The sequence below is a fragment of the Trachypithecus francoisi genome, unplaced genomic scaffold (assembly GCF_009764315.1).
Source record: "Trachypithecus francoisi isolate TF-2019V2 unplaced genomic scaffold, Tfra_2.0 Lachesis_group6, whole genome shotgun sequence".
Lineage (NCBI taxonomy): Eukaryota > Metazoa > Chordata > Mammalia > Primates > Cercopithecidae > Trachypithecus > Trachypithecus francoisi.
Window position 1 is genome coordinate 82,430,270 of NW_022681471.1, and position 21,390 is coordinate 82,451,659.

The window sequence follows — 21,390 nt, forward strand, 5'->3', positions numbered from 1 at the left end:
TTCTATGATACACTAACAAAATCTTTTGCTGTTACTACACATCAGTGTATACAGCTCTTTCTCATATCTTTCTAATAGATGTGTCACATTTATTTAATAAATTCTATATTAATGAAAATTTGTATTTTCCTAATACTTTGCTATATCACAGAGATTATAGTGTTTTGTAAGCTGTGCCAGATACTGGACATCAGTAAGAAACTATCGTATTATTTGATGGCATTATGGTCAGAGAACATAGGAATACTGAACATGGCCTCAAAGTGATTAGTGTAGCAGCATAAGCAACAGTGTGATAAGTGAGAGTAAAGATATTTATCCAAAAGTACTTAGCATTTTGGCAATCGACTCCATTTTGGAGATAAATAAAGGAGGCTTGATGTGTGTACCTGCCCCTTTATCAAACTGGTTAGTTTCAGAAAAATGCAGATATGTATAGTTATTTCACACATACCTTGGGGCCCTAGCTTAATTTCAGCTCTTACCACACTCTTGGTATATGAAAAAAAGTAAATAAAAATGTCCCACCTATGCAATAATTTTTTTTTTTGCAGTGGTTGTTTAATGTGCAAGCAGGTGTCTTCAAATCTGATGAATCCATAACAATTTCTTCCCTACTGGTGAAAGTGGGGAGAAGTCATGGAAAAAATATCTAAAGGAATAAAGATTAACTTTGAATCAGAAGTAATCATCCCCCATTATGATTATTTTTCATGCTAATCCATTATGCTAAGATCCATGTGTATGGCAGTCATACCAGATAGCAATAACTCAACTTAGCATACTCTGAGAATGACCTGATGGTCTAAAAAAAAAAAAAAATTGTGTGTTCAAAGTCCCGAGCTAAGGAGTCTGGGAGTAGCTAATCCAGAGATTCACATTTTTATCTATGAAGGACATCTGAACCCCTGGCCCATTTTTGGAATGCACACTGTACAGGGGATTGGGGCCCTTTGTTTTGGGTTAAATGTTGGCTATAAGGAGAAGGTTGATAGGTGGAGGCTGCTAAGTGAAAATGCTATATAAGCAGCATGCATTTTACAAATAGTTGCAGTCTTCCTGTCCAGCTCACCAGCACTGGACTGCCCTGTATGTAAGTCTCCCCAATAAAACGTATGCCTCATTCACTGACTCTGGGTCTTTTCTTTGTCTTCTTGGACATAGTGCCATCCCTGTTAGAGTTACTAAGGAGTTTGAGGCTCAGCCCACCAGCCCTTTTGCAGAGAAATTGCAGGTGTCAACCCCTTTAGACTAGGATGAAGGCCAAGGCCCCAGAATCCCAATAAGAGCAATGGTGGCCAGGATGTCTGGAGATTGAAGGCCACATTTAGAATTAACTGTATATTGAAAACCTAAGAATAAAGAGACTTCCCTTGTATTAGTGGATACTGGAGTCAAATGCCCTCTCATATATGGTATCATTTATCACTTCCAAGGACCTATAACAGCAATAGATGGTTATGGAGTGGGGTCAGACAAGTTGAACTCGTATTACAGGTTGGGAGACTGCCACCAAAACCGTATTTAGTATACATAGTTCCCATTCCAGTATACGTCTTGAGAAAGGATGTCTTATTAGGCTTGACCCTCCAAATAACTATTTTGGAATTCCATCTGAGAGTTAGGATGGCAAAGCATGTAATCAGGGAAATGTAAAATGGACACTGGAGCTGTTGCCATCCCCTTGGTAATTAGTAGCACTGAATCAGTATCATCTGCCAGGGTTTAGGGGGCATAATGAGATCAATGGGGCTGTTAAGAAGTTAACCCTCATAGGAATAATAACACAGCACACAACCCTGTATGGCCTGTGTGAAAACATGATGGGACATTGAGAATGACAATAAATTACTGAGAATTAAATAATGTGTTCCTTTCTCAATGTTTGTGGCTGCATCCACTATCACTTCCCTTTTGATGAGAATAAGGCCCTTGGCACATAACATTTTGTTATCAATTTACCAAATGTCTTCAGCATCCCCATTGCCCCATAGAGTCAAGACTAATTTGTATTCTCTTGGCAAAAAGGAAAATGGACCTTTATCATCTTGCCCAAGGAATATATAGCCCAGTATCTGTCAGGGCCTAGAGACCACAGACCTCAGTTGATGACCACCCTGAAGGAAGTACATGCTTCTCATTGCATTGATGATATATGCTAACTCCTGGGTCTTTCCAGCTTACGAACTACATCCTCCACCTCACTGTCTCAGTTAGTGAAAAGAAGATGGGCAATCAGGGCAAAGTCCAGGGTTCAGGCTTATTGGTCAAATACTTGGGGGTCATATGGTCAAGTAAGACTAGAGTTACTCTGTCTGCCATTATAGATAAGGTGCAAGGCTACCCACATCCTACACACTAAAACAGTTACAAATATTCTTAGGCTTCTAGGTATAGGTGTCCTTTTATTTCCAATTTAGCACAACTCCCTGGGCCCCTGTAAGTCTTAGTCAACAAGGGGATCCATTGAGACTGGTCAACAGAGGAGAATGAGGCCTTTGAATGATTAAAAGTCCTAGTGAAACAAATACGGTTCTTGGGAGTTATTATGCACAGACCGCCTTGTGAATTGGATATAGCCAGTTACCTCGAGGCATTTGGGTTGGGTCATTGCCAAAGGCAAGGACATAAACATGTGCCTTTAGGATTCTGGTCCCAACTATGGAAGGGTGCTGAAGTTAGGTGTAGTGTCATGTACCAACAACTACATAGTATGCACTACATACTATGCCTTACAAAAAGTGGAAGACATTGCACAGGGGGTCCCAGTGATAATTTGCACTCAATATCTCATAGCAGATTGGCTGAAGGATAACTTCCCATAACCAAAGTCTGGGAATGCCAGACACAGACTGTTGCTAAATGGCAAGCATACCCTGCAACAGAGGAGCACATTAGTTAAAATCCCTTTGAATGCAGAACTTCATTCAGTGTTTGGCCCTGGCACCTATGTGATGACTAAAACACAGTATTTATTTATTTATTTATTATTTATTTATTTTTATTTATATATTTATTGAGATGGAGTCTTGTCCTGTCAACCAGGCTGGAGTGCAATGGCATGATCTCAGCTTACTGCAACCTCTGCCTCCTGGGTTCAAGCGATTCTCCTGCCTCAGCCTCCTGAGTAGCTGGGATTACAGGCACCCACCACCATGCCCAGCTAATTTTTGTATTTTTAGTAGAGACAGGGTTTTATCATGGTGACCAGACTGGTCTTGAACCCCTGACCTCATAATCTGCCCATCTTGGCCTCCCAAAGTGCTGGGATTACAGGCATGAGCCACAGCGCCCGGCCTGAAACAGTTTTTAATGAAGGTTACTGAGACTCCAAAAATCTCCTTCATACTAGAGGGACAGGGCCCAATTCCTGACCAGGCCTGGTACACAGATGACTTATCACAAAGTAATTCTTGCACCTGGAACACAGTGGTCACTCAGCTGTACACTGATAGTATTTGACTTGATACTGGCAAAGGACATAGCAGCCAAATGGGCTAATCTTTCGGTCACTTGGATGATTCTCCTCCATGAGCTGGACCCAACAGATGTATGTAATGATAGCTGGGCCATTTTTAAGGGACTCACAGTGTGGCTACCACAGTGGGAAGCATGGGATTGGATTATAGCAAGTCACCCACTTTGGGGTGCCAACATGTGAAAGGACTTTCTCCATTGCATCCTGGGAATGCATATAATGCTCTAGCATGGCAATACCCACACTGAAACTACATCATTGGAAATCAACAGGCAGACAAAGTAGCCCATAGGAGACTTTGCCTCCTAAAGGGTCTACTGGCTATATAAGAAGACAGGAAATCAGGGACAATATACTTTTTGGGTCAGAGCAAAGAATTGGGACCTGCAATTATGATATAAAGGCATGGTAGTCATCTGTCATTAATATCCTACTTGTGCACAGGAATGCCACAGGCCTTTATTGCACAATACTGGGCAGAAAACCTGGGGCCAGAGCCTAGTGTAATTGTGGCAGGTAGACCACATAGGACCTTTGCCTTTATCTGATGGCTGCCCCTATGACTTGACTCATGTAAACACCTGGACAGGGCTACTGTGGGCATATCCCAGCAAGCAAGCCACTGAAAAAGCCACTATAAAAGGTCTAGAGCAGCTGCGAGTAGTCTATGGCATCCCCACCAATATCAACAGTGACCAGGGCTCACACTTTACCAGACACAAAGTGCAGAAATGGCAGGGGCCCTGGATATACAATGGCATTTCCACCTGCTATACAAACCTACAGCAGCAGGTCTGATTGAATGAGTGAATAGGTTGTTGAAACAACAACTCTGGCAGGAGACATGTTCTCTAGCTCTGTGGACATGCTGCTTACAGCAGCCATTCACACCTTGAATGAATATGCACATTCTCATTACTCCAGTGTATACACTTTTCAGACGCATGGGCTTGATATCATCTTCAGGATCCAGGTGGACAACATAAGGGATAGTATAATTTATCCCAGCCTGGGACTCAGGATAATATGATATGGATATTTGTTCCCTCCAAATCTCATGTTGAATCTCTCACCTCAATATTGAGGTGGTGCCTAGTGGGAGGTGTTTGGGTCATGGGGATAGATCCCTCATTGGTGCATCTCCATGTTAATGAGTGAGTTATCACTTTATTAATTCATGTGAGATCTGGTTGTTTGTCTGGCCCCTCCTCCTCTCTCTCATTCTCTTTCTCACCATATGATATGTGCACTCCCCCTTTGCCTCTCACCAGGATTGTAAGTTTCATGAGGCCATGAGGCCTGACCAGAAGCAAATTCTGTTGCCATGCCTCTTCTACAGCCTGCAGAACTGTGTGCCAAATAATCCTCTTTTAAAATACATAACCCGAAGGGCGGAGCAAGATGGCCGAATAGGAACAGCTCCAGTCTCCAACTCCCAGCGCGAGCGACACAGAAGACCGGTGATTTCTGCATTTTCAACTGAGGTACTGGGGTCATCTCTCTAGGGAGTGCCGGACAATCGGGCGGGTCAGCTGCTGCAGCCTGACCAGCGTGAGCTGAAGCAGGGCGAGGCATCGCCTCACCTGGAAGCGCAAGGGGGAAGGAAATCCCTTTTCCTAGCCAGGGGAACTGAGACACACAACACCTGGAAAATCGGGTAACTCCCACCCCAATACTGCGCTTTAAGGAAACAGGCACACCAGGAGAATATATCCCACACCTGGCCGGGAGGGTCCCACGCCCACGGAGCCTCCCTCACTGCTAACACAGCCGTCTGCGGCGATCTATCCGCAAGGCAGCAGCGAGGCTGGGGGAGGGGCCCCGCCATTGCTGAGGCTTAAGTAGGTAAACAAAGCCGCTGGGAAGCTCGAACTGGGTGGAGCTCACAGCAGCTCAAGGAAGCCTGCCTGTCTCTGTAGACTCTACCGCTGCGGACAGCGCACAGCTGCAGTACATTAGGGGAAGAGCGGGGCTGCAGACCTGAACGACTCTGTCTGACAGCTTTGGGGAGAGCCGTGGATCTCCTAACGCGGAGGTTGAGATCTGAGAACGGACAGACTGCCTGCTCAGGTGGGTCCCTGACCCTGAGTAGCCTAGCTGGGAGACATCCCCACTAGGGGCAGTCCACACCCCACACCTCACAGGGTGGCGTCACCCCTGAGAGGAAACTTCCAAAGAAAGAATCAGACAGGTACACTCGCTGTTCAGCAATATTCTATCTTCGGCAACCTCTGCTGCTGATACCCAGGCAAACAGGGTCTGGAGTGGACCTCAAGCAATCTAACAGACCAACAGACAGTCCTTCTGACTGTCAGACGGAAAACTATCAAACAGGAAGGACACCTATACAAAACCCCATCAGTACGTCACCATCATCAAAGTCCAGAGACAGATAAAACCACAAGATGGGGAAGAAGCAGGGCAGAAAAGCTGGAAATTCAAAAAATAAGAGCGCATCTCCCCCCAAAGGAGCGCAGCCCATCGCCAGCAACGGATCAAAGCTGGTCAGAGAATGACTTTGACGAGATGAGAGAAGAAGGCTTCAGTCCATCAAACCTCTCAGAGCTAAAGGAGGAATTACGTACCCAGCGCAAAGAAACTAAAAATCTTGAAAAAAAAGTGGAAGAATTGACAGCTAGACTAATTAATGCAGAGAAGATCATAAACGAAATGACAGAGATGAAAACCATGACACGAGAAATACGTGACAAATGCACAAGCTTCGGTAACCGACTCGATCAACTGGAAGAAAGAGTATCAGCGATTGAGGATCAAATGAATGAAATGAAGCGAGAAGAGAACCAAAAGAAAAAAGAAGAAAAAGAAATGAACAAAGCCTGCAAGAAGTATGGGATTATGTAAAAAGACCAAATCTACGTCTGATTGGGGTGCCTGAAAGTGAGGGGGAAAATGGAACCAAGTTGGAAAACACTCTTCAGGATATCATCCAGGAGAACTTCCCCAACCTAGTAGGGCAGGCCAACATTCAAATTCAGGAAATACAGAGAACGCCACAAAGATACTCCTCCAGAAGAGCAACTCCAAGACACATAATTGCCAGATTCACCAAAGTTGAAATGAAGGAAAAAATCTTAAGGGCAGCCAGAGAGAAAGGTCGGGTTACCCACAAAGGGAAGCCCATCAGAATAACAGCAGACCTCTCGGCAGAAACTCTACAAGCCAGAAGAGAGTGGGGGCCAATATTCAACGTTCTTAAAGAAAAGAATTTTCAACCGAGAATTTCATATCCAGCCAAACTAAGCTTCATCAGTGAAGGAGAAATAAAATCCTTTACAGATAAGCAAATGCTTAGAGATTTTGTCACCACCAGGCCTGCCTTACAAGAGACCCTGAAGGAAGCCCTAAACATGGAAAGGAACAACGGTACCAGCCATTGCAAAAACATGCCAAAATGTAAAGACCATCGAGGCTAGGAAGAAACTGCATCAACTAACGAGCAAAATAACCAGTTAATATCATAATGACAGGATCAAGTTCACACATAACAATATTAACCTTAAATGTCAATGGACTAAATGCTCCAATTAAAAGACACAGACTGGCAAACTGGATAAAGAGTCAAGACCATCAGTCTGCTGTATTCAGGAGACCCATCTCACATGCAGAGACATACATAGGCTCAAAATAAAGGGATGGAGGAAGATCTACCAAGCAAATGGAGAACAAAAAAAGCAGGGTTGCAATCCTAGTCTCTGATAAAACAGACTTTAAACCATCAAAGATCAAAAGAGACAAAGAAGGCCATTACATCATGGTAAAGGGATCAATTCAACAGGAGAGCTAACTCTCCTAAATATCTATGCACCCAATACAGGAGCACCCAGATTCATAAAGCAAGTCCTTAGAGACCTACAAAGAGACTTAGACTCCCATACAATAATAATGGGAGACTTCAACACTCCACTGTCAACATTAGACAGATCAACGAGACAGAAAGTTAACAAGGATATCCAGGAATTGAACTCATCTCTGCACCAAGCGGACCTAATAGACATCTATAGAACTCTCCACCCCAAATCAACAGAATATACATTCTTCTCAGCACCACATCGCACTTATTCCAAAATTGACCACATAATTGGAAGTAAAGCACTCCTCAGCAAATGTACAAGAACAGAAATTATAACAAACTGTCTCTCAGACCACAGTGCAATCAAACTAGAACTCAGGACTAAGAAACTCAATCAAACCGCTCAACTACATGGAAACTGAACAACCTGCTCCTGAATGACTACTGGGTACATAACGAATGAAGCAGAAATAAAGATGTTCTTTGAAACCAATGAGAACAAAGATACAACATACCAGAATCTCTGGGACACATTTAAAGCAGTGTGTAGAGGGAAATTTATAGCACTAATGCCCACAAGAGAAAGCAGGAGAGATCTAAAATTGACACTCTAACATCACAATTAAAAGAACTAGAGAGGCAAGAGCAAACACATTCAAAAGCTAGCAGAAGGCAAGAAATAACTAAGATGAGAGCAGAACTGAAGGAGATAGAGACACAAAAAACCCTCCAAAAAATCAATGAATCCAGGATTGGTTTTTTGAAAAGATAAACAAAATTGACAGACCGCTAGCTAAACTAATAAAGAAGAAAAGAGAGAAGAATCAAATAGACGCAATAAAAATGATAAAGGGGATATCACCACCGCCCACAGAAATACAAACAACCATCAGAGAATACTATAAATGCCTCTACGCAAATCAACTAGAAAATCTAGAAGAAATGGATAATTTCCTGGACACTTACACTCTCCCAAGACTAAACCAGGAAGAAGTTGAATCCCTGAATAGACCAATAGCAGGCTCTGAAATTGAGGCAACTATTAATAGCCTACCCACAAAAAAAGTCCAGGACCAGATGGATTCACAGCTCAATTCTACCAGAGGTACAAGGAGGAGCTGGTACCATTCCTTCTGAAACTATTCAATCAATAGAAAAAGAGGGAATCCTCCCTAACTCTTTTTATGAGGCCAACATCATCCTGATACCAAAGCCTGGCAGAGACACAACAAAAAAAGAGAATTTTAGACCAATATCCCTGATGAACATCGATGCAAAAATCCTCAATAAAATACTGGCAAACCGGATTCAGCAGCACATCAAAAAGCTTATCCACCATGATCAAGTGGGCTTCATCCCTGGGATGCAAGGCTGGTTCAACATTCGCAAATCAATAAACGTAATCCAGCATATAAACAGAACCAAAGACAGAACCACATAATTATCTCAATAGATGCAGAAAAGGCTTTTGACAAAATTCAACAGCCCTTATGCTAAAAACGCTCAATAAATTTGGTATTGATGGAACGTACCTCAAAATAATAAGAGCTATTTATGACAAACCCACAGCTAATATCATACTGAATGGGCAAAAACTGGAAAAATTCCCTTTGAAAACTGGCACAAGACAGGGATGCCCTCTCTCACCACTCCTATTCAACATAGTGTTGGAAGTTCTGGCTAGGGCAATCAGGCAAGAGAGAAATCAAGGGTATCCAGTTAGGAAAAGAAGAAGTCAAATTGTCCCTGTTTGCAGATGACATGATTGTATATTTAGAAAACCCCATCGTCTCAGCCCAAAATCTCCTTAAGCTGATAAGCAACTTCAGCAAAGTCTCAGGATACAAAATTAATGTGCAAAAATCACAAGCATTCTTATACACCAGTAACAGACAAGCAGAGAGCCAAATCAGGAATGAACTTCCATTCACATTGCTTCAAAGAGAATAAAATACCTAGGAATCCAGCTTACAAGGGATGTAAAGGACCTCTTCAAGGAGAACTACAAACCACTGCTCAGTGAAATCAAAGAGGACACAAACAAATGGAAGAACATACCATGCTCATGGATAGGAAGAATCAATATCGGGAAATGGCCATACTGCCCAAGGTGATTTATAGATTCAATGCCATCCCCATCAAGCTACCAATGACTTTCTTCACAGAATTGGAAAAAACGGCTTTAAAGTTCATATGGAACCAAAAAAGAGCCCGCATTGCCAAGACAATCCTAAGTCAAAGGACAAAGCTGGAGGCATCACGCTACCTGACTTCAAACTATACTACAAGGCTACAGTAACCAAAACAGCATGGTACTGGTACCACAACAGAGATATAGACCAATGGAACAGAACAGAGTCCTCAGAAATAATACCACACATCTACAGCCATCTGATCTTTGACAAACCTGAGAGAAACAAGAAATGGGGAAAGGATTCCCTATTTAATAAATGGTGCTGGGAAAATGGCTAGCCATAAGTAGAAAGCTGAAACTGGATCCTTTCCTTACCCCTTATACGAAAATTAATTCAAGATGGATTAGAGACTTAAATGTTAGACCTAATACCATAAAAACCCTAGAAGAAAATCTAGGTAGTACCATTCAGGACATAGGCATGGGCAAGGACTTCATGTCTAAAACACCAAAAGCAACGGCAGCAAAAGCAAAAATTGACACATGGGATCTAATTAAACTAAAGAGCTTTTGCACAGCTAAAGAAACTACCATCAGAGTGAACAGGCAACCTACAGAATGGGAAAAAATTTTTGCAACCTACTCATCTGACAAAGGGCTAATATCCAGAATCTACAAAGAACTCAAACAAATATACAAGAAAAAAACAAACAACCCCATCAAAAAGTGGGGAAAGGATATGAACAGACATTTCTCAAAAGAAGACATCCATACAGCCAACAGACATGAAAAAATGCTCATCATCACTCGCCATCAGAGAAATGCAAATCAAAACCACAATGAGATACCATCTCACACCAGTAGAATGGCAATCATTAAGAAGTCAGGAAACAACAGTGTTGGAGAGGATGTGGAGAAATAGAACACTTTTACACTGTTGGTGGGATTGTAAACTAGTTCAACCATTATGGAAAACAGTATGGCGATTCCTCAAGGATCTAGAACTAGATGTACCATATGACCCAGCCATCCCACTACTGGGTATATACCCAAAGGATTATAAATTACTCTACTACAAAGACACATGCACACGTATGTTTATTGCGGCACTATTCACAATAGCAAAGACTTGGAATCAACCCAAATGTCCATCTGTGACAGACTGGATTAAGAAAATGTGGCACATATACACCATGGAATACTATGCAGCCATCAAAAAGGATGAGTTTGCATCCTTTGTAGGGACATGGATGCAGCTGGAAACCATCATTCTTAGCAAACTATCACAAGAAGAGAAAACCAACACCGCATGTTCTCACTCATAGGTGGGAACTGAACAATGAGATCACTTGGACTCGGGAAGGGGAACATCACACACTGGGCCTATCATGGGGAGGGGGGAGGAGGGAGATTGCATTGGGGAGTTATACATGATATAACGTCATGCACATGTACCCTAGAACTTAAAGTATAATAAAAAAAAAAAATCTAAACAAAGCAAAAACAAAAATAAAAAATAAAATAAAATAAAAATGTTATCTTGCTTGTACTAGATTTCTTACTTAGAATTTTTAAAAATCATTTCTTGTTTAAATAGTTTCTTTTTTAAAAAAGGTTACATTAGTTTTAAAAAGCTCTGTGGTTTTATTTTTATTAATAATATAACATTGAGATTCTTTAAAAAAAATAAATAAATAAATACATAACCCAACCTCGGGTATTCCTTTATAGCAACACCAAATGGACTAATACACAAGGTAATTTGCTACTGGTTTTGAAACAGGACCTACCCTCTGGGGATCACATCATTATGTGGTGTTGGAAATGACAAACCATCCCCAGAGGGTCTGTTTTTCTGGTCCATAAGGAAGAACCTAGAACAGGATATAGAGTTAATAACCATTCTATCCTACCCCTTTGTGCTTCTAAAATAAGGAATTCCAGTCCTCCCTTGTGCAAGGTGATGAACACCCTTTCATAAGGAACATTTAATGACCTACTGCCTTACCTGTCTCCTGCAATGCATCACAGAGGGGAACAAATGCACTTGGCATTGTAAACAAGACACCAGGCTGCTGCCAGGGGTGGTGTGTTTCTCAGAATGACACAACTTCCTGTATCTTGTTCAGTAGCCTGACTTGCCCTTTCTTGTAATCACAAACAGCTCACCTTTTTTTTTTTTTTTTTTTTGAGACCGAGTTCACTCTTGTTGCCAGGCTGGCCTCCACCTCCTGGGATCAAGTGATTCTCCTGCCTCAGCCTCCCGAGTAGCTGGGATTACAGGCATGTGGCACCATGCCTGGCTAATTTTGTATTTTAGTACAGACAGGGTTTCTCCGTGTTGGTCAGGCTGGTCTTGAACTCCGGACCTCAGGTGATCTGCCCTCCTTGGCCTCCCAAAATGTTGGGATTATAGGCATGAGCCACTGCACCAGTCAACATCTCACCATTCATCCATAGATAGTGTACAGCAAACCTCTTCACTGAATGGATTAAGTCTCCTGAACAAAACAGACTGTTGCATCTTTTTTGCCTCTCTCCTTCCTTGTGGGCCTGCTGTTGTGTATCTGCACTGCTGACCTGAGTACTTGGAAACACTTCTATACTTGACATAATGACCCTCACCCATTTTCCTATAGTAATAACAGCAGCTTATGCAATGAGTTTCCCACCATCAACGAGATAAAATGACATATTTTTCACCTACTATGGGAGCAGGTTAATCTTACCCCACTGTCAGGTTTGCCATACACAATAGGCTCAGGTGGATCATGGGAGTACAGATACAGGTAGTGGGTCGTGCACCCTTATGTATTGAAAGGCATGATGGCCGGGCGCGGTGGCTCAAGCCTGTAATCCCAGCACTTTGGGAGGCCGAGACGGGCGGATCACGAGGTCAGGAGATCGAGACCATCCTGGCTAACACAGTGAAACCCCGTCTCTACTAAAAATACAAAAAAACTAGCCGGGCGAGGTGGGGGCGCCTGTAGTCCCAGCTACTCAGGAGGCTGAGGCAGGAGAATGGCGTAAACCCGGGAGGCGGAGCTTGCAGTGAGCTGAGATCCGGCCACTGCACTCCGGTCCGGGCGACAGAGCGAGACTCCGCCTCAAAAAAAAAAAAAAAAAAAAAAAAGAAAGGCATGATAACAACATGCCAAAAGCTAAAATCCATAATATGTAGGCTACTCCTACAGACCAATCTCTTCAGATAACCAGTGATATATAACTGGGGTGGCAGACTGACTGTCTCTACTTGGGGGCCCACCCCTTCCCTTGAGGATGACAATGGGCATGCCGCACCCATGACTGGCCTTACTTACCCTATAATTGGACCAGTAGATGCACCTGAGAGCATCCTTCCTTACTTGCTGGGATGGACTGTGTCCTGTTTAGACACTATTCCTACTAACTGGGAGAGTGTGAAAAACAGGCTCCACCAGAAGCATACAATCTGCTGGTTTTACCACTTGGCCACTTTCATCCCCCAAGTCAGGGCAATAAAAATAGAGATGCACATCGAGGCCCTGGCTAAACACATGGCTGCAGCATTCGATGATACCTGCCATGCTATTACTCTTCTTACTGAAGAAACCACTCCAATTAGATGTGTTACTTGGCAAAATCGCATGGCCCTGAACATCTTAATTGTCACCCAGAATGGAACCTGTGCATTAATTAAAACTTAATGTTGTTTATATATCCCCTATTACTCTCACAATGAAACCCACACCATATGGGCCCTAGATACCAATTTTTCTGCCATAGAATCTCTACCTTTACACCCTATAATGTCGTGGTTTAATCAACCCCCAAGTGTTTGGGAAAACTTTCCATACAGTATGATTGGTATTGTATTCATTACTTTGTTTTGTTGTTGCAATTACTAGTGCTGCTGCAGTATCTGGCTGGAATGCTTCTCTGAATACCTGGCCCCAGAGAAGTCATGGAAGAATAGCGTGATATGAATGTGAGAAAAATAAAAAAATGTGAAGGCCATTCACGGGTATGCTGGAAGGAAGGAGTGTATGACAGATGCACCTGACAGCAATAACTTATCTGAAGCATGCCCAGATAATGAACTTAAGGGAAAAGACCACCCCTCATATCATCTTATGCCCAATTTCTGCCTCCAAAGAAAGAAGAAATAAAAACTAAAAGGCAGAAATGAAATCCACAGGCAGACAGCCCTGCGCTGCACCCTGGGCCTGGTAGTTAAAGATCGACCCCTGACCTAATTGGTTCTGCTATCTATAGATTACACACATTGTATAGAAATGCACTGTGAAAATCCCTATCTTGTTTTGTTCCCATCTAATTATCAGTGCACGCAACCCCCAGTCATGTACCCCCTGCTTGCTCAATCAATCACGACCCTCTCACATGCATCCCCTTAGAGTTGTGAGCCCTTAAAAGGGACAGGAATTGCTTGCTCGGGGGGCTCGGCTCTTGAGACAGAAGTCTTGCCGCTGCCTGGGCCGAATAAACCCCTTCCTTCTTTATTTTGGTGTCTGAGGAGTTTTGTCTGCAGCATGTCCTGCTACATTTCTTGGTTCCCTGACCAGGAAGCGAGGTGAATGGTGGATGATGGAGGCAGCTCCTTAAGTGGCTTAAGCCTGGCCTGTGGAACATCCCTGCCAGGGACTCTGACCAGCCCAAGCGGGGCGGATCCTGAGAGTGCTCCCCGGTAGGCATTTGCCCTGGTGAGAGGAAACATGGGTGAGGCACAAAGTAAGCCTCGCCAGAGCAGTGTGTGGCAGGCCCCCATGGAGGATCAACACAGTGGCTGAACACTAGGAAGGAACCCGCACTTGGAGTCTGGACGTCTAAAACTTGGTAAGATTAGTCTTTGAACTTGCCCACTCTGTTTCAGTGGAAGCATGGCTTGATCACCCATGGCGTGCCTTTATCGGCACTTTGGCTTTGGTTTTGGTTTTGATTTGGTTTGAATTGCTTGATAGGACCGGTCTTGGGAACTTGGACACTCCATTTGAGTGGAAGCATGGCCGGATCACCCACGGCGTGCCTTTATCGGCACTTTGGTTTTGGTTTTGATTTGATTTTGATTGCTTGACAGGACCGGTCTTGGGAACTTGCCAAGTCCATTTGAGTGGAAGCATGGCCTGATCACCCATGGTGTGCCTTTATTGGCACTTTGGTTTTGGTTCTGACTTGGTTTGAATTGCTTGACAGGATTGGTCTTGGGAACTTGCCTACTCCATTTGAGTGGAAGCGTGGCCTGATCACCCACGGTGTGCCTGGACTGGCACTTTGGTTTTTGTTTTTGACTTGACTTGGATTGCTTGATACTTTGGTTTTGGTTTTGACCTGCCTTGGATTTCTGGATACTCTGATTTTGGTTTTGATTTTGGTTTGATGTAAACTACAAAAGTGTGTGTGTGCCCTTTTTACCTGTTCTTTGTTTTGTGGTGTTCATGTGGTGTGAGCGTGGTGTTTTGTCTAGAGGAAACATGGATGAGGCACAAAGTAAGCCCACCCCCCTAGGAACTATGTTGAAAAAATTTCAAAAAAAGGATTTAATGGAGACTATGGAGTACTATGACACCAGGAAAACTTAAAACTTTGTGTAAGATAGACTGGCCAGCATTAGAGGTAGGTTGGCCATTAGAAGGAAGCCTGGAAAGTTCCCTTGTTTCAAAGGTATAGCACAAGGTAACATGTAAGCCAGGGAACCCAGACCAGTTCCTGTACGTAGACACTTGGTTACAGCTGGTTTTAGACCTCCCGCCCCCAACACACAGTTGTTGAGAGAACAGCAGCGTAAGAGGCTGCCAGAAGCAAGGAAAGACCAGCAGAGAGAGAGAAGGAAAGAGACAGAGAGGAAAAGAGAGAGAGAGAAGAAGAGACAGAGAGGAAGAGATAGACAAAGAGGGGGAGTCAATGAGAGAGGAAAGACAGAGGCAGAGAGAGAGAGGAAGAGACAGAGGCACAAGGAAATTCAAAGAGAGAGAGAGAGACAAAGTCAAAGAGAGAAAGAAAAAAAGAGAGATATACAAGTAGCTAAGAAAAAAAAAATAAGTGTACCCTATTTCTTTAAAGGCCATCATACCAATTCTAATTTGGACAAAACAAGGTCTTATTAATAGCAAAGGATAATTAAAATCCCAAACTTACAAGGTTTTCAGCAAAAGTAAAGTTTGCTGAAAGCTAACAGTGTAACATGTATTATAGTAATTCTATTCTTGTGGCCTTAGACAGTCTAGTCCAGAGACATAAAAAAAGGTTTGCTTAGGAAAAGAATGGTTATCATCTTTGAAAACAAAAGGGAAACAAATGTGGGAGGTGGAATTTATACAAAAAGAGTGTTGTATGGTAAATTCTTGTTCTGAAATAAATTACTGGTTGTTTAAATAAAGAAATGTTTGTAATAAGTCAGAAAGTTAAGGCACGTCAAAAAAAATACCTGTAAAAGTCATGAAAAAAAAAAAGTCATAAAAAATGTGTGTTAAAAAAAGTTTATGCAAATCATGTTGTATAATTTAAAAGTAACTAGGCCTCCTGAATGTAAAACTATTGAAAAAAAAAGTTTATGTGCAAGGTGTATGAGAAAAGCAAAATATACCTTTGGTAAAAGGATTATAAGGAGGCATAAGGATGTACATTTTTACCTACATTAAAAGGTTTTAAAAAATATTGTTTTGAAGGTTTAAGCAAGTTTTAAAATGTTAATTGTAAAGAACATTCTGTGTAAACATATTAACTAAAGTTAAAGAAGTATCATCCAGATTTTCTGTGAACTGGACATTAAAGTAAAAGCATAACAGGTTTTTCTTAAAGCATCAACCTGCTCTTTAGCAAAAATTATAAAAAGTTAAAAAGAGTCTATAAAATCTTACCTTATGGTCAAACATTAAAAATTAAATAAATATGCCTACAAGGTTTTATTAAAATTAGGTTTAACATTAATAACACACTAATATAAAGATAACATTTAACTTTACTGGTATAAAAATCATATGAGAAGCATTGTTAAATGTAAAATGGTATTTGGCTTTCTTTGGTTTAAAAACTAATAAAAATAGGTGTTAAAGGAAATTTCTCAGTAAAAAGGCACTAAGGACTATAAAATCCACTGCCAAGGTCCCCACATTTAAAACAAAAGGTCAGGTTCTAAAAAATTATATACTTGGTTTATCTTCCACTTTCCTTTCTTGCAAACAACAACAACAAAAAAACCTAAAAGTCTTTTAGCACATGTACACCCCTAGAATTTTCAGTAAACCAGCACCAGCCTGAAGATCATGTTCTCATCGAAAGCTGGAAAGAAGAAAAACTTGAGCCATCCTGGGAAGGACGCTACCTTGTGCTGCTAACCACCAAGACTGCTGTTTGTACAGCAAAAAAAGGATGGACTCATCATACCCGAGTCAAGAAAACACCACCCCCTCCAGAGTCGTGGGCCATAGTCCCAGGGGAAAACCCTACCAACTAAAGCTAAGAAAAATTTAATTCTTTTAATCTATTCTATTACTCTTCCTTCTTTCCTCATTCTATTGCTAACCATCTAGTGATTAATATAACCAAGTCAATTTTCCTTCAAACTATTGCATTTAATGCTTGCCTTGTTATACCCTGTGAGCACCTGCCAAGTCAAAGACAGCTTTCTACTTCGGAAAAGTACTTCTGTCCCTCCTGACTCTCCTCAGATGAGGCATTAGTAAACTAGGACCATTTAATCCAGGGAGATTTCGATAAAGACCCAGTGCCAACCAGGAGTGTTGCCCCCCGATGTAGAGCTTTCATGCCATAGTTGGTCCAACGTTCCGTAGACCATAAAAAGCAAGGATGGACTGCCCCAACTGGTTTTTGTAATTTCCCTAAAACCATACATTCATTTTACTAGAGGATCATAGAGGTAAAAGACTTAAAACAAACGTTAGCAATTAAGAGAGGATACCAAGATGCAAATGCTTGGTTAAAATGGATCAAATATTCCATCTGCACATTAAACAAAAGCAATTGTTATGCTTGTGCACATGGCAGGCCAGAGGCCCAGATTGTCCCCCTTCCACTAAGGTGGTCCTCCAGTCGACCAGGCATAGGTTGCATGATAGGTCTTTTCCAGGATTCTACAGCATGGAGTAATAAGTCATGCCAAGCTCTCTCTGCTATATCCCAAAGTCCCTGCGGGTCAGCCCCCGAGGGCCATCCAGCTTGCATGTGCCAGCACTGAGTTCACTTCGTGTCTCTCACAGCAAGGAAGAAACTTAGCATTCCTTGGAGACTTGAAAGGATGCAGTGAGCTTAAGAATTTTGAAGAGCTTATCAATCAGTCAGCCCTTGTTCATCCCTGAGTGGATGTGTGGTGGTATTGTGGTGGACCTTTACCGGGCACTCTGCTGAATAACTAAAGTGGCATTTGTACTTTAGTCCAATTGGCTATCCCTTTCACCCTGGCATTTCACCAACCAGAAGGAAAAAAAATAACAAGACATCATAAAGTAAGAGAAGCCCCTTATGGGTCTTTTGACTCTCATGTCTATTTAGACGCAATTGGAGTCCCACGAGGAATACCAGATTAGCTCAAAGCTTGAAATCAAATAGCTGCAGGATTTGAGTCAATGTTTTAGTAGGTGACAGTTAATAAAAATGTAGATTAGATAAACTGATCTATTACAACCAACAGCAACGAGCTTTTCATGAGTTGAAAGAAAAACTCATGTCAGCCCCAGCCCTGAGGCTACCTGACCTGACAAAACTCTTTACACTCTATGTGTCAGAAAGAGAAAATATGGCAGCTGGAGTTTTAACCCAGACTGTGGGGCCTGGCCAAGGCCAGTGGCCTATCTCTCAAAACAACTGGAGGGTTTCCAAAGGCTGGCCCCCAGGTCTAAGGGCCCTAGCAGCAAAGGCCCTGTTAGCACAAGAAGCAGATAAACTAACCCTTAGGCAAAACCTGAATATAAAGGCCCCCCATGCTGTGGTAACTTTAATAAATATCAAAGGACATCATTGATTAACAAATGCTAGATTAACCAAGTACCAAAGCTTGCTATGTGAAAATCCCCACATAACCATTGAATTTTGCAACACCCTAAACCCCACCACCTTGCTCCCGGTATCAGAGAGCCCAGTTGAACATAACTGTGTAGAGGTGTTAGACTCAGTTTATTCTAGCAGGTCCAACCTCTGAGACCATCCTTAAACATCAGTAGACTGTAAGCAATATGTGGACGGGAGCAGCTTTGCCAACCCCTGCAAAGTGACTCTGAAGAAGACAAGCCCTGCTCCAGTCACACCCAGAAGCTGACTGGTCCACGTGTGGTTGAAGCATGAGGAAACTGACCATGGGACTCATTTTCCTTAAAATTTGCACTTGTACAGTAAGGACTTCAATTGACCTTCCTCAGACTGAGGACTGTTCCCAGTGTATACATCAAGTCACTGAGGTAGGACAAAAGGTTGCTACAGTCCTATTATTTTATGGTTATTATAAGTGTCCTGGAACTCTAAAAAGAACTTGTTTGTATAATGTTATCCTATACAAGGTATGTAGCCCAGGAAATGACCAACCTGATGTGTATTATGACCCATCTGAGCCTCCCATGACCACAGGTTTTAAAATAAGATTAAGGACTGCGGATTGGTGGGGACTCATAAACGATACGAGTAAAGTGTTAGCCAAAACAGAAGAAAAAACAGTACCTAAAGAAGTCACCTTAAAATGATACCTGTGTTGTCAGTAATAAGTTAGGAATAAGGTGTGGTTCTCTTAAATAGAAAAGAGGCTATATGGCAGAAAATAAGTACATCTGTCATAAATTAGGACTGTGTGGAAATAAATGTAAATACTGGTCTTGTGTCATTTAGGCCACTTGGATAAAAGAAAAAAAAAATGATGAAAAGGATCCAGTCCACCTTCAGAAAGGAAAAAATGGCCCTTCCTGTACTAAGGGACAATGTAACCCCTTAGAGCTGGTAATAACCAATACCCTTGATCCTTCCTGGAAAAAAGAGGAGTGTGTGACCTTAGGAATTGATGGGGCCAGACTGGATCCTCGAGTAAATATCTTGGTTGAGAAGAAGTTTACAAACGCTCTCCTGAGTCAATGTTTCAAACTTTCTATTATTAACTAAATGTGCCAGTACCCGCAATTCCAGGAAAAACAAGAAATTGTTTTTGCAATTAGCCAAGCATGTAGTACAGTGTCTCAATGTCACTTCATGTTATGTATGTGGAGGAATTGTAATAAGAGATCAATGGCCATAGGAAGCCTGAGAATTAGTACCTACAGACCCAGATCCTGATGAATTCCCAGCTCAAAAGAATCACCCTGATAGTTTCTGGGTCCTAAAAGCCTCAATTATTGGACAATATTGCATAGCTAGAGAAAGAAAAGAATTCACTCACCCCATAGGACAACTTAGTTGTCTGAGACAGAAACAGTCATAATTCCCAAAGTTGCAAACCATGTGGATCCACCCAGAGTCCCCGAGGACTGGACAGTCCCCATTGGATTATACTGGATATGTGGCATAGAGCTTATGCCAAATTACCTGACCAATGGGCAGGTAGTTGTGTTATTGGCACTATTAAACCATCTTTCTTCCTACTGCCCATAAAAACAGGCCAACTCCTGGGCTTCCCTGTCTATGCTTCCCGTGAAAAGAGAAGCGTAGCTATAAGAAATTGAAAAAATGATAAATGGCCCCCTGAGAGAATCATACAATATTAGAGGCCTGCTACTTAGGCACAAGATGGCTCATGGGGATACCAGACCCCTATTTACATGATCAATCAAATCATACGGTTACAAGCTGTCTTAAAAATAATCACTAATAAAACTGGCAGAGCCTTGACTATTCTGGTCCAGCAAGAAACTCAGATGAGAAATGCTATCTATCAAAATAGATTAGCTCTCAGCTACTTGCTAGCAGCTGAAGGAGAGATCTGTAGGAAATGTAACCTTACTAATTGCTGCCTACACATAGATAATCAAGGGCAAGTAGTTGAAGACATGGTTAGAGATATGACAAAACTGGCACATGTGCCCGTGGAAGTGTGACATAGATTTGATTCTAGGGCCATGTTTAGAAAATGGCTCCCATCACTAGGAGGATTTAACACTCTTATAATAAGAGTGATAATACTAATACGAACCTACCTACTGCTCCCTTGTTTGCTACCCGTATTTCTTTGAATGATAAAAAGCTTCATCACTACCTTAGTTCACCATAATGCACAAGTGTGCTATATGAATCACTATCGATCTATCTTGCAAGAAGACATGGGTAGCAAAAATGAAAGTGAGAACTCCCACTAATAAAATGAGTGAGAGTCTCAAAAGGGGGGAATAAGGGAGGAGATCACCCCTCATATCAGCTTATGCCCAATTTCTGCCTCCAAAGAAAGAAGAAGTAAAAACTAAAAGGCAGAAATGAAATCCACAGGCAAACAGCCCAGCGCCGCACCCTGGGCCTGGTAGTTAAAGATCGACCCCTGACCTAATTGGTTCTGTTATCTATAGAATACACACATTGTATAGAAATGCACTGTAAAAATCCCTATCTTGTTTTGTTCTGATCTAATTACTAGTGCACGCAGCCCCCCATGATGTACCCTCTGCTTGCTCAATCAATCGCGATCCTCTCACATGCCCCCTTAGAGTTGTGAGCCCTTAAAAGGGACAGGAATTGCTTACTTGGGGGGAATTGCTCTTGAGACAGAAGTCTTGTCGATGCCCCCAGCCAAATAAACCCCTTCTTTCTTTATTTTGGTGCCTAAAGAGTTTTGTCTGTGGCTTGTCCTGCTTCAATCTTATGTTATAAAAATAATCCCAAGCTAAGGAATCTGGTTGTGGGGCTGGGAACAGTGCCTCATTCCTGTAATCCCACCACTTTGGGAGGTCGCGGTCTGTGGATCATGAGGTCAGGCACTCAATACAAGATTGGCCAGGGAGGAAGATGGCCGAATAGGAACAGCTCCAGTCTCCAACTCCCGGCGCGAGT